This window comes from Sarcophilus harrisii, chromosome 1 (genome assembly GCF_902635505.1).
Source record: "Sarcophilus harrisii chromosome 1, mSarHar1.11, whole genome shotgun sequence".
NCBI lineage: Eukaryota > Metazoa > Chordata > Mammalia > Dasyuromorphia > Dasyuridae > Sarcophilus > Sarcophilus harrisii.
Genome location: NC_045426.1, coordinates 9085165 through 9098604, shown reverse-complemented (window position 1 = coordinate 9098604; position 13440 = coordinate 9085165). Strand labels below are relative to the sequence as shown.

Here is a 13440-nt window from a genome sequence, read left to right as displayed (position 1 = left end):
CAGGGGAGGGGAAGAGCAGTCTGCAGTTCTCTCCTTTTTGGAACCATTTTTTCTGCCCTTTCTCGGTTCTACTAAATGAGGTCTGCAAGTCTACTGTAGGAACTGCAGAGATCTGAGGAAGTTCAGGCCCTCAGAATACGCTGAAATTTGGAAAAGCCCTAAAATTCATAGAAAATTACTCCTGGGGGGCAGCTAGATGGTGCAGTGGATAGAGCACCAGCCCTGAAGTCAGGAGAACTTGAGTTCAAATCTGGTCTCAAACACTTAACACTTCCTAGCTGTGTGACTCTGGGCAACCTATTGCCTCAGCAAAAAAACAAACAAACAAACAAACAAGTAAATAAAGAAATAAATTAATGAATGAATAAATAAATAAAATTACTCCTGATTGTAAATTAATTAAGAGGCCCAGCAACAGGGACAATTCATTCTCTAAAAGTTCAGCCTGACGTGATATGTCTTCCATGCATTCTCTATGATGCATCTTCTGTAGGAACAGTAAAACTGGCCATTTTGATTTGCAAGAAGGCATGGATTTTACCAGGGAGGCACTCTGGGTAGGAGCACAATCTGGAATTGGAAACTGTTTTAATAAACCATTTCGGCACCTTTCCCCTTTATTTCTCCATGGCTATACGACACACATTGCCTCTCCACATACAGGCTGAAGGAGCCCTGAGAAAAGCCAGGCACTAAGATGTGAACTATTATGATGGAAGCAGAAACAGAGACAGCACAACGCGGTGGAGAGAGAGAGTCAGCAAAGCTAGGGCTGAATCGCGCCTCTGAGAAATACTGACTGGGTGACCTTGGACACAACCTCTCAACGTACCACTCTCCAAAATCTAATTTCCAAAGAAATTACCCATCTGCAAGACTGGTTTCTAGAGCAAAAATTCTTTTCCCCAGTGAAAGTGCAAGTCTGAATAAAAACAAAAATCCTGCACTTCCTGCCCTGTTCTTGGCTCTGCAAAGACTAGATCTCCGGTGATTTAGAGGATTTGTCAAGGTCAGGGATTTCTCAATCATTGCACATGGACGCCTCGTGATAAGAGTTCAAAGAAAATGGTCCCCATTGATGTGCTCACCGTGCACAAAGCTGCTCCCTGAACATGGTGAGCAAACAGTGAGTGGTGCCATGGTGAGATCCAGAGTCCCAAACTTGGAGGACAAGTGAGACCATTGCCCACTGAGCCATGTGGCCCATCAGTAGGATTCTTCGGCACCAAAGAAGCTCCATCTGCCATGGGCTGAGCCTCAAGAATTTGGGTTTATGCCATTTCTACTTCTAGGAGACGGAGCTCCTTAAACCATGAATCACCCAATGAGCATTTTTAATCGCTTGCTGTATGCCCGCCACCGCATTTGGTGCTGGGAAAACAAAGAGACGTTTCTTGCACTCGGGGACTAGGGGTAGACAAGACACTCACAGAAAAGTAAAACAAAACCATTGGGGGCTGGGACTGGCCCCAGGAGGGTCACTTTTGGAAGCGGCGGCTCAGAGCCTTTAAGGAAGCTTGGGATCCAAAAGGCAGATCTAAGGAGGGAGAAGGCACAGAGAGGTCTGGAGGCAGGCAGGAGGGCAGCACGTGGTGGTGGGCGGCTTCCAAGATGCCCCCTACTAAAAATACTTGGGGAATAGGTTTACTTTTCCCATTTGGTATCAGCACCTGCCGTTCCCGGGTCTATATTGGGTTGGAGAGAACGCCAACAGCCAGCCAGCCGTGCAAGGAACTGCAAAAGGAAAACGAAGGAAGGCTTTCCCCTGAGTTAGCCAGACACTCTGGTAATGGAGAGGAAGAAGGGGAAATGAGGCACTAAAGGGAAGGAGTAAAGGGAGAAAAGAAGCACAATGGGAAGAGAAAAGAATGGGGAGGCGGCGGCCCGGCCCCAGGGAGCAAAGTCACCAAGCCCTGCTTAATTCTCCTTTTCTCATCCTCAGTCTCCCGTGTTCAGACCTCGGGTGCTGAAAAATAACTCAGCTGGAAGAGCAAGAAGAATAACCAGAGAGAAATGGAGACAAATGGCAGAGCGGGAGGGCAGGCATCCGGCCAACTTCAGCCCATTTCCAGCAGAGAGGGACGGCCCCACTCTCGCCAGGCTGGACGCTGCAGCTGGGGAAGCTTGTGGGGAGCTCGCTGTGGGCTGCTTGGCCCTCAGCAGGGGAGACCTCGGGGTCATCTCCTTGGGCTAAAGACCAGGAAACCTGGGCCCACAGGGGGGAAGCGGCTTGGGGTCCCCACATCTAGAGATGAGAGGATCCCGTGTGCTTGTGGGACTCAGAGGAATCATTGGGGCCCAGGTGGGTCTGGGACTTGTCCGAGGTCCCACAGGCAGTGGCGCAGAGCAGGGCGAATCCAAACAACCAGTGCCCGGGTTCTCAGGGCAGATACCAGCACCCACACACTGGCTGTGCCCAGGCAGCCACCTCATTTCTCAGTGTTCCCGGCAACTACTGGGACCCTAAGCTGTGGAAAAGGTGCTGCTTGGATTGGGGGAAGGGGTTTCCTCAGCAGGAAGTTTCCTCTATCAATGAAATCCCAGGTTCAGTCCCTATCTCTGCCGCTACCTGATGACTCCTTCCATTCACCTGCAATCACCACACTAAGAGAGGAAATATGGCCCAGAAGCTAGTCAACAAGTCCCGGGTTCCAGTCCTGCCCAGTGATGTCTGGGAGAAGCCCCTCAGATAACCTCTGCTTGCTTCTGGCCCTTTCTAAGAGCAATCATTGCTGTCCATGAGCGACCTGCCTTGGTGGAGGAAACTTCCCCACCAGGAGTCCCTCCATCAAGAAGCCCCAAGTCGGGTCCACAACAGACTGACCCACTGCTGGGAGGAAGTGCCAGTGTTTCCGTTCAGGTGGGAGGCAGCCGTGGTCCAGTGAGGATTAACCAGTAAGCACAGAAGGCCCCCTGACACCCAGGGCGGTGGCTTCCTGTAGGCCCGAGCTGCCTCTTACTGTTACTGGTCCTTCAAGTGGTCTCCCAAGGACTATTGCTCCCCTCATGTCTCTTTCCTGTTCTCCATCATGTCTCTACTCTTCCCTGTCATGTCTGTTCCCCTCATGTCTGTTCCCTGTCTTGTCTCTTTCCTGTTCCCCTCATGTCTCTTTTCTGTTCCCCGTTGTCTCCTGTTTCTCTTTTGTCTCTTTCCTGTTCCCCATCATGTCTGTTCCCTTCCTGTCTCTTTCCTGTTCTCCATCATGTCTGTTCCCTTCCTGTCTCTTTCCTGTTCCCCATCATGTCTGTTCCCTTCATGTCTCTTTCCTGTTCCCCATCATGTCTGTTCCCTTCCTGTCTCTTTCCTGTTCTCCATCATGTCTGTTCCCTTCCTGTCTCTTTCCTGTTCCCCATCATGTCTGTTCCCTTCCTGTCTCTTTCCTGTTCTCCATCATGTCTGTTCCCTTCATGTCTCTTTCCTGTTCCCCATCATGTCTGTTCCCTTCCTGTCTCTTTCCTGTTCTCCATCATGTTTGTTCTCTTCATGTCTCTTTCCTGTTCCCCTCATGTCTCTTTTCTGTTCCCCATTGTCTCTTTCCTGTTTCTCTTTTGTCTCTTTCCTGTTCCCCATCATGTCTGTTCCCTTCCTGTCTCTTTCCTGTTCCCCTCATGTCTGTTCCCTTCCTGTCTCTTTCCTGTTCCCCTCTTGTCTCTTTCCTGTTCTGTTCCCATCATGTCTCTTTCCTGTTCCCCTCATGTCTCTTTCCTGTTCCCCATCATGTCTCTTTCCTGTTCCCCTCTTGTCTCTTTCCTGTTCCCCATCATGTCTGTTCCCTTCATGTCTCTTTCCTGTTCCCCATCATGTCTGTTCCCTTCTTGTCTCTTTCCTGTTCCCCTCATGTCTCTTGCCTGTTCCCTGTTGTCTCTTTCCTGTTCCCCTCTTGTCTCTTTCCTGTTCCCCGTCATGTCTCTTTCCTGTTCCCCTCATGTCTCTTTCCTGTTCCCCTCTTGTCTCTTGCCTATTCCCCTCTTGTCTCTTGCCTGTTCCCATCATGTCTCTTTCCTGTTCCCCTCTTCTCTCTTTCCTGTTCCCCATCATGTCTCTTTCCTGTTCCCCTCTTGTCTCTTTCCTGTTCCCCATCATGTCTCTTTCCTGTTCCCCTCTTGTCTCTTTCCTGTTCCCCTCATGTCTCTTGCCTGTTCCCTGTTGTCTCTTTCCTGTTCCCCTCTTGTCTCTTTCCTGTTCCCCGTCATGTCTCTTTCCTGTTCCCCTCATGTCTCTTTCCTGTTCCCCTCTTGTCTCTTGCCTATTCCCCTCTTGTCTCTTGCCTGTTCCCCATCATGTCTCTTTCCTGTTCCCCTCTTCTCTCTTTCCTGTTCCCCTCATGTCTCTTTCCTGTTCCCCTCTTGTCTCTTTCCTGTTCCCCATCATGTCTCTTTCCTGTTCCCCTCTTGTCTCTTTCCTGTTCCCCATCATGTCTCTTTCCTGTTCCCCTCTTGTCTCTTTCCTGTTCCCCATCATGTCTCTTTCCTGTTCCCCTCTTGTCTCTTTCCTGTTCCCCATCATGTCTCTTTCCTGTTCCCCTCTTGTCTCTTTCCTGTTCCCCTCATGTCTCTTTCCTGTTCCCCTCTTGTCTCTTTCCTGTTCCCCTCTTGTCTCTTTCCTGTTCCCCGTCTTGTCTCTTTCCTGTTCCCCTCATGTCTCTTTCCTGTTCCCTCTTGTCTCTTGCCTGTTCCCCTCTTGTCTCTTGCCTGTTCCCATCATGTCTCTTTCCTGTTCCCATGTCTCTTTCCTGTTCCCCCTCATGTCTCTTTCCTGTTCCCCTCTTCTCTCTTTCCTGTTCCCCATCATGTCTCTTTCCTGTTCCCCTCTTGTCTCTTTCCTGTTCCCCATCATGTCTCTTTCCTGTTCCCCTCTTGTCTCTTTCCTGTTCCCCTCATGTCTCTTTCCTGTTCCCCTCTTGTCTCTTTCCTGTTCCCCGTCATGTCTCTTTCCTGTTCCCCTCTTGTCTCTTGCCTGTTCCCCTCATGTCTCTTTCCTGTTTCCCTCTTGTCTCTTTCCTGTTCCCCATCATGTCTCTTTCCTGTTCCCTGTTGTCTCTTTCCTGTTCCCCTCTTGTCTCTTTCCTGTTCCCCATCGTGTCTCTTTCTTGTTTCTCTTTTGTCTCTTTCCTGTTCCCCATCGTGTCTCTTTCCTGTTTCTCTTTTGTCTCTTTCCTGTTCCCCATCATGTCTGTTCCCTTCATGTCTCTTTCCTGTTCCCCTTTTGTCTCTCAAAAGTTGGCCGGACCAGGGGGCAAGGAAGCTCAAGGAAAGGAAAACGAGGGGAAAACCCCATTCCAACCCCATTCATCTGTTCCGAGAAGCTGAGCTCAGTCCTCAGTGGCTTCCGCCCAAGGAGCGCTGGAGACTCCCCGAAGGGCTCATTACAGCCCAAGAAGAGGCAGGCCCAGATCCCCACTCCACCCACCGCTGAGAGATGGAGGAGCCAAGAGGGGCCCCCAGCAGCCCCTGGGATTCTCCCCACTGCCCCTCCCTCCCCATTCTGGGGCCGCCCCCTCCCTCCTACAGCTAACCCAGAAGAGAAGGGCAAAGGCAGGCAGGGGTCTGGGCTCTAAGGCGAAGGCCCAGGCCCGGGAGAAGCTTTGGAGGCAGGAGCTCCCCCACCACCAGCAGGTTACCCACAAACTGGGGGTGGAAAATTCCAGGCCAAAACAATGATGCAAGCTCCCTGCAAGCACGCGGCCTGTTCTCTGGGCAGCTAAAAATGGGAAGCGCACCCAGGAAACATCACCAGCAAAAGGGGAAAGCCGCCGGCACAGATTCTTGGGAAAGTGAAACCCATAGCACTGGGTTTAGCTAGCGTAGACAGATCTGCCAGGGAGCAGAGCCTGAGGGCTTAGCAAGCTCCCGGCCCTGCCCCCCAGGAAAGGTGACAGCAATAATATTGAGTCCTGGCCACTTGTTCATGACCCCCCTGGAGGCAGCTGTTAGTGGTCTCCTTTTACATGAGGAGAAAGTGCAACTCAGACTGGCCTCCAGTCCCTCAAGCACCTCCCAGAGTCCGGATTCACATCCAAGTCTTCGCCCCCCTCCAAGGGTTCTCCCCCCCTCCCCACTCCAAGAGTGAGAGGGCACTGAGTGCGCCTCCTCCCCAGGGGGAAATGGCCGGGACTTTCTGCTCCTGGGGACCCCGCAGCACTCCACAGCTTCCTAGCTCTCTGCTCAGACCCCTAGACAGGAGGGCAGGGCCTTGGCACCCGGAGTCAGCACAGCCTTCTCCCCACTTACCACCAACAACTCTGCTGTCATGGAGCTTCCTCCCATCTCCCCCTTTTCTGTTTCTTTTGTCTATCTTTTCCCTTTAGGTTGCAAGCTCTTTGAGGGCAGGATCTATATTTTTAATCTGTATTTGTGTCCCCGGTATTTAGAACTGTGCCAGGCACATAGTAGGTGCTCAGTAAATGTTTATGGACTGACTGACATTAACGGGAATAAATGTGTGTCACAACTAGGTTAAAAAAATCAAGTTCACAGATACAAGGGGGAGTGGGCGGAGTAAAAAGGCCCTCACGTGGATGGGAGTTCAAATCCTGCCTCTTAGACTTATTAGCTACGGGACTGGGGCAAGTCAGTCAATCTGAGTCTCAGTTCTTCAGCCACAGAATGGGGAAGAGGAAAATAGCCCCGATGCCCCAGGACTATTGTGAGGATCAACTAAGATGGTGTCTGGCAAATGTGCCGACTCCATGAATGTGCCGGAGCTGGAAATGACTTTCATTTGCTGCTACAAAGAATGGCTCATTGCAAGGCGTGGGTGGTAGTAGGTCTACATCCGAAGGTGAGACAAAAGTCTAGATGCTTCAGTGAGATAAGACTGAAGAGGCCGCTGGGAACCACACTATGGAGGGCTTTGCATGCCGGCGTAAGGGCGGTTAAGAATAATTTATTCTAGGGGTAGTTAGAGAGTGCAGTGGTTAGAGCACCAGCCCTGGAGTCAGGAGGGCCTGAGTTCAAATCCAGGCTCAGACACAACACTTCCTAGCTGTGTGACCCTGGGCAGGTCACTTAACCCTATTTGCCTCGGGGGGGGAAAAGAATGATTTATTCTAGAGGCAGTAGAGGGCACTGAACTTTTTTGAGTAGAAGAACATGGTGAGATCTGTGCTTTAGGGTATCCCTGTGCCGGGCATCTGGAGGACCCATGGCTGAGAGATCACTAGTGAGGGCACCAGCCAGTAGCACATTGCAAGTGTCTAGACAGGAGGCACTAAGGGGCTGGACTATGGAACAGCCGTGATAGCCCTGAGAGGAAGGAGGCAGGGGGCCAAGGGCGTCCAATCACAGGGCAAGGACAAAGCTGGCAGCCTGGGGCGCTCCTGACAGAACTCTGGGTGGGTACAAGGAGCTCTGTCTCCCACCTGACCTGGCTGGGAGGAGCTGTCCGGCCAGAACGGGGTGCTGGAGTCGGGAAGCTCAGGACAAAGGTGGGAGCTGCAAGTGCAGGTGTGAGATGTCAGTGGAGAGGTCAGGGACGGAGCCCATGGGAATTAGAGGGGAAAGTACGGAGAAAGGATTCCCAGGAAAGACTGCTGGAGGACCAGCCGTGGGGGGCAGACCGTAAGCCAGTAGGGGCGGCCCAGGAAGGTGGTCAGGCAGGTAGAAGAGCCCCGGGGAAGAAGAGATGAAGAGAAGATGAGGTAGGAGAACAGCTGGGGAGGTCTGTGGGCTGTGGGGGGAGCAGAGGGGAGGGGGGAGGAGGCAGGTCTGTGGTGGAGGGGGCAGGTGCCTCCCTACAGGCTTTCTAGGCCCTCCTGCCCTTCCCTGCCCAGCCCGTCTCTCCTCTCCAGGACAGTTGGCAGGTCTGACCGCCCCACATCCCTCCGGTGGGGGACAGAAATGGCCACTCAGTCATGGCCCCCTGAGCCGCCCACTGGTGTCCTCCTCCTCTCGATCTCTGTCTCTCCCATTTCCCTCCCCCCCAGAGCTCTTCTGTGTCACTCTCCCCATGGCCACTCCATGAGGCCGGGACCAGTGCGCCCCCTTCTCTCCCTGCAGCCCCCTCCCCAGGCTTGCTGGGGCCCACGGCCTCCCTCCTAAGGCTGCAGATACCACTGCCCTCGCCCGGCTCCTGAACCTTCTCCTTTGGGAGCCTCATCTCCTCCTCGGGACCCACTTGAGCTTGTACAATTCCTGCGGCCTCCCTGGTCACCTCGAACAGACGGGCCCTCGGGGCCTCCCACTAGCTGTCCCCCAGGCCTTTGTCCCAGGACCGCCCCTTACCACGCTCTGCCGCGGGTGGCCCCGACATACGCTTTCTCCCACCTCACAGTCACTCCCCCGGCTCCCACTTTCCCACCTCTGCACCTTTGTCCATCCCCTTCTTTAAGCCTGACCTGCCTTCCTGGTGCCCCTTGCCTGAGGACACCCAGAATTCCCTGGGACTCTGTTGCCATTTTCATCCTGGTCTCTTTGGCTCCTGCCCCTCCCGGCCTCAGTTTGCTCATCTGTGAAACATCAGAGCCAAGGCTCCCTGAGAGCCGGGCTCTCTGACGCTCCCCACTGCACCACCCGTCCCAGAGGAGAATGTCTATGGAAGCCCCATGAAGCCTGTAAAGTGCTGTTCACTTGAGTGGGGCAGGTGGAGCCTGGTCCCGTACACCCCTGGTCTGGGAACTCCCGGGGGAGGAAACTCCTCATCCTCACGCCTGTCGGCACCTTCCCTGAACATCAGAGGAACGACTTCTGGGTCAGGTTCTGTCCGGCCTCCCCAACCCCGGAACTGTGCTGCTCCTCAAGGGGATCCAAACAGGCAGGACTGGCGCTGCCCTCGAGCCCTTTAGGGGGACAGTCCTCTCTTTGGTCAGTGATCGGCCCTGTCTAGATTGTTCCGCCTCCAAGACCCTGCTGAGCACCTGCCTCCCTGTTCCTCCTTCTTGTTTTTACCTCATTCACCTTAATCCAAAGAACATTTATTAAGCCCCTGCTGTGTGCAAGGGGGAGGCTGGGGGACATGGTGAAGGCCCTGGGCCTCGGGCCTCTGACCAGGCTTACTGGTCTTTCCCCTCCCAGCGCTTCAGGAAATTAACTGTCAAACCCTTGTCAGGTGAAAACGGTTTCCTCAGCAGGGGGTCCCAGCAACGTCACCCCAGACGTGTGTCTGCACAGATGCACACACGTGTGAACATGTATGTGCCTGCACCCAAAGTGCGGCTACGCGCTCAAGAACAAGCAGAGGGGTCTCTGCCGCCGAGGAACTGACAGTCTCGGGGGTACGAGACCCTCAGATAGACAGGTAAGCACCCCAAGGGGCAGCCTGAGGCTCTGGGGAGGGAGGCTCTCAATGCAGGGCCTGAGGAAGCCTTGAGGGGGCTCAGAGGCGCAGCTGAGGGAGGGAGGGTGTTCCAGGCATGGGGCCAGACCGGACAAAGAGCAGGGAGTCGGAGATGGAAGGTTCCATGCAGGGAAGAGCCAGCCAGGATGGCCCGAAGGGGATCACAGAAAGTCGGCCTGGATCCTGACCATGAGGACTTTAAGGGGCGGGATCTGGAGTTCTCTCCAAAAGCAAGAGGCCGTCCTGGAACATTCTTGGGTACAAAGTTTCTCTTAATGAGGCTTGAGATCATCTGAGTTTGGGGGCCACCAACCCACTGCTGACTACTATCATCAAGCTCCTAACCCACCATTTCCAGACAGACGCTGTCTGGGGCCTTCTCCTCCCGCCCCTCGATCCTTTCTGAGTGAGCCTGAATTCAGGCACTCTGCTCTAAGATCGGCGGCGTATTCGAATCCTGTTAGCCAGGAGAGTCGCTCTCTTGGCATCGGATCCACTAGAAATATGGCAGATACTTTCTAGGCCCTGCCCAGATTCTCCATGAAAATCACTCAGGACCAAGAAGGGATGTGGGGACTCCCACCAGAGACTCCCCTCCGGGGAAGGACTTCCCCGATAACTCAGCTGGCTCGGAATCCAGCCAGCCCCTTCCCACACCTCGTCCACAACCATGGCAGGAGGAACGTGGCCGCAAGTTTCACTGAAATCCCCAGCCATGAGACGCCCCGGCTCGCGCGCTATCGAGCTCTCCGTGTATAACACGAGGCTTGCCCCAGTCCGCCCTGAGGAAGACAGGCTTTCCTTTCTAAGTGCTCACAGACCCTCCCCAATGATGTTTTCTAGAAGGAGCCCAGGGTTAGAAGCCAAATCCCCCGGCTTCTGGGCACACAGACTCTAGACTCTCTAAACTCTCTGGACGATGAAAAGGGCTTGTGCCTTCTCCAGGCCTGTGGCTCCTCTCCTGGTAGCCACGATTTTTCAAAGACCATGGACAGCGACTCGATCGTCTCTGCCAATTCTTTGAGCAAAGAAGTAATTTAGTTAATGAAAATCAATTAATCCCTTACTGTGGACTTAAAGGGTATGGTTGGCGGAAATTTTCTCTTGACAAAATGCTGAATAAGTCCATTTTGACCATGGTAAGAGTCACCAGGAAACAGAGGTTGAAGATACATTTCTAAAAGGAATCCTAAACAATCTGAATGCATCGTATGTTTGTGACATGGAATACTGGGATAGAAAGCAGCCGGATGTCTTTACCAGCTACCTAAGCTAACTGGTAAATATATATATAACATATAACATATAATATATGAAATATAACATATTTGAAAACATAACAACTGTCAAATGTTCAGACAGAGACATCCCAATGACCTAAAGTCACAGAAGCTCCCATTTTACAGATGAGGGAAACTGAGGGTCAGAGAGGTTCAGTATCTTGACCAAGGTCAAACACAGATAAGATGACCTCAGACAAATCATTTTATCTTAGTAGGTCTCTGTTTCTTCATCTGTAAAATGAGAGGGATGGACCAAGAGTCTCAAAGGCCCAGTTTCAGTTCTAGATCTCTGAGGATATGATTCGATAACAGGCTCAGAGAGGTTCAGAATTGGAAGAAGCTGGGAGGCAACTAGTCCGAACACTGCCTAAAATAAAACACCCTCTACACCACCCTCAGTCTTTACTCGAACGTGTCTAGTGGTGGGGGCAAGGGAGAGACCCGCCACCTTCAAACATAATCCATCGCACGTTTCAAAAGCCCCAACGTAGCAAGTTGTTTTGTGCCATTGAGCCGAAATCTGCCTCTGCTTCTTTCTCCCTTTCCTCTGAATTCTGCCCCCCGGCTCCAAACAACGTGGCTCATCTTACTTCCACATGACAGACCTTCGAACATTTCAAGGACAGTTTCTGTGTCCTCTAAGTGTTGAATTAATGATTTACCAGACCCAACTTCTGGGGGTGAGAGCGACAGAAACCGTACTTAACTCCCTACAGCCATTTTGGTATAACTTTGTTAAATATGTATACATATGTACACACATATATAAAGTCCATATAATTATTAAAAACCAAATTCTAATAGAAATACATTGTAGCCTTTTCCTTTTTTAATGAAATGCTTCTTTAAATTGATAACATAAAAAATTAATTTCAGGGACAGCAGGTGGTGTGTGGATAGAGCACCGGCCCTGAAGTCAGGAGGGCCTGAGTTTGAATGTGGTCTCAGACACTTTCTGTGTGACCCTGAGTGAGTCACTTAATCCCAATTGCCTCAGGGGAAAAAAAGATTACATGAGAAAGGTTGGATTTAAGACCCCCAGTAGATTTATGGGAAATCACCCAGGACAGGCCGGCATCTGTGGGCAGGGGGGAGCATCTACATTGATATCAGAAGAATAGAATTTCAAAGCCCAGAACAGAGAAGACAGAGGCCCTAAATTTTTAGCTGAAAGGCTTCCATGGCCAATTCCACTGGTGACTCATGATGTGACCTTGGATAAGTCATTTACCTCATCGGCTTACGGTAAGAATAAATTAATATTTGTAAAGGGAAAAATACACACACACATGCTATTTAAGTGTGCATCAGCACTAAATTGGGGAGAAAGTATTTTTCTAGATTGAAATCTGGCATCGAAGAGCTGAGGCTCTCCGTAAATTTATTTTCCCAACCACAAAAACACTTATTTTGGCTGCTTTTTAATTAGATGAGTGAGAAGAAATATGTGTTCATCAATTTAAGATGTTTCTTGGCACAAGAAAGTCCCCAAAAGTTTAGGTTTCAGAAAAATCTGGCAAACAATTAGCCCCAATCGCTCGGCCCTGATGCCTTCTCAGACATCGTAAGGGAGAATGACATCACCAGTTTTATTTATTCTGAGGGAGCTGACAGAACAAAACGCAAGAAACCGTCCCATTCCCTGCGCGAGGGAGCGGCCATTCGTCCACGAAGGAAGCGGGGCTTTCCACTTAAAACTACCAAAGCGGCCATCTTGCCCCTCAGCCCCATTTTCTTCCCCTTTCCTCAGCCCATCCCAACTCACAGAGGAGCTGTGACTCCTGCCAGGAAGCAACCAACGAAGGCAGGGGGGGAGGCTGAGGGGACTCTGGGTGGGCCCAGGTGAAATATCGCCCATGAGAAAGAGAAAGGAAAACGCATTTACATCTATGTGTTTTCAGAGAAATGGGGAAATCATGGAGGGAAAGAAGAGAGAGTCATGTGACTTTCTGTTCCATTTGGGGGGAAGTTTCACGAGGAGCTGGTGGGGTTAACATGGGAAGTGGGTGCTCCGGCAGGGCCCACCCGGCCCCTTCCATGGATCCCAGGGAGGCCACACCAGCTCCGAGAAGAGCGTTCTCAAGCCCCTCGGGCCCAAGGTCCCAACCGGAAAAGACTTGCCGCAGTCTCCCCAAAGCTGCCGCCGCCGCAGGGTCCTTCCGTGACCTCCAGTGCACACACAAGGCAACTCGATTCCACAACTCCCATCCCGAGTGTCTTCTCGCTTCCTCAGCTCACTGGGGTGGGCACGTGGGGGCTCGCCGGGGTGTACTGCGCTTTCCCCGTTCAGGCAGTGATGACACAGAGGATGCTTTTGGGTTGTCACTGACCCGGAGTCTCATCCCCTCCAATGCGGGCTGCAGGGAAGCCCTGAAGGAGGCCTGGCCCAGAGCAGGGCAGTAGAGAACCCCGTGGATCCCCCAACTTCTGGCCCAGCCCCGATGCTGCTTCTGCTCCTAGCGAGCCATGTGACAGCTCCAGGCCTTGGCTCCGTCTGTAGTAAAAGAGGCACTCTCCAAGGGCCCCCTTCCCTCTCCGAGCATCTGTGTCCCTCAGGACTCCAGCCTTCGGTGCCCCCCCTGCCCCCAGCGCTAATGCAGGAGCGAAAACAAGCTGCTCTCCTCAGAACCCAGGCAACAATAGTAAACAAGAGTCTGGTAACACTGGAGCACGAGAGCCTTGGGACTTCGGGAGCACAAGCCTGAGCGTCTATTTTACAAATCGGGAAACAGCGTCCCCGGCACATGGAGCGGCTGGCTGATGGGCGCACTCCCAGGCCATCCAATGGTTCCCAAATCTGCCCCTCTCAGCCGGGGAAACTCAACCAAGGAGCTGCGAGATAAAAGCTGGCAAGGGGGAGCAGGGAGGGCACAGGAACCGCAT

The 13440-nt window shown here is 52.3% G+C and overlaps 1 protein-coding gene across 4 annotated transcripts in view; it reads right to left on the bottom strand.

Annotated features, from left to right (window-relative positions):
• Positions 1-13440, bottom strand: part of CACNA1D (calcium voltage-gated channel subunit alpha1 D) — a 289659-nt gene that overhangs the window by 232209 nt on the left and 44010 nt on the right. The window lies entirely within an intron of this gene.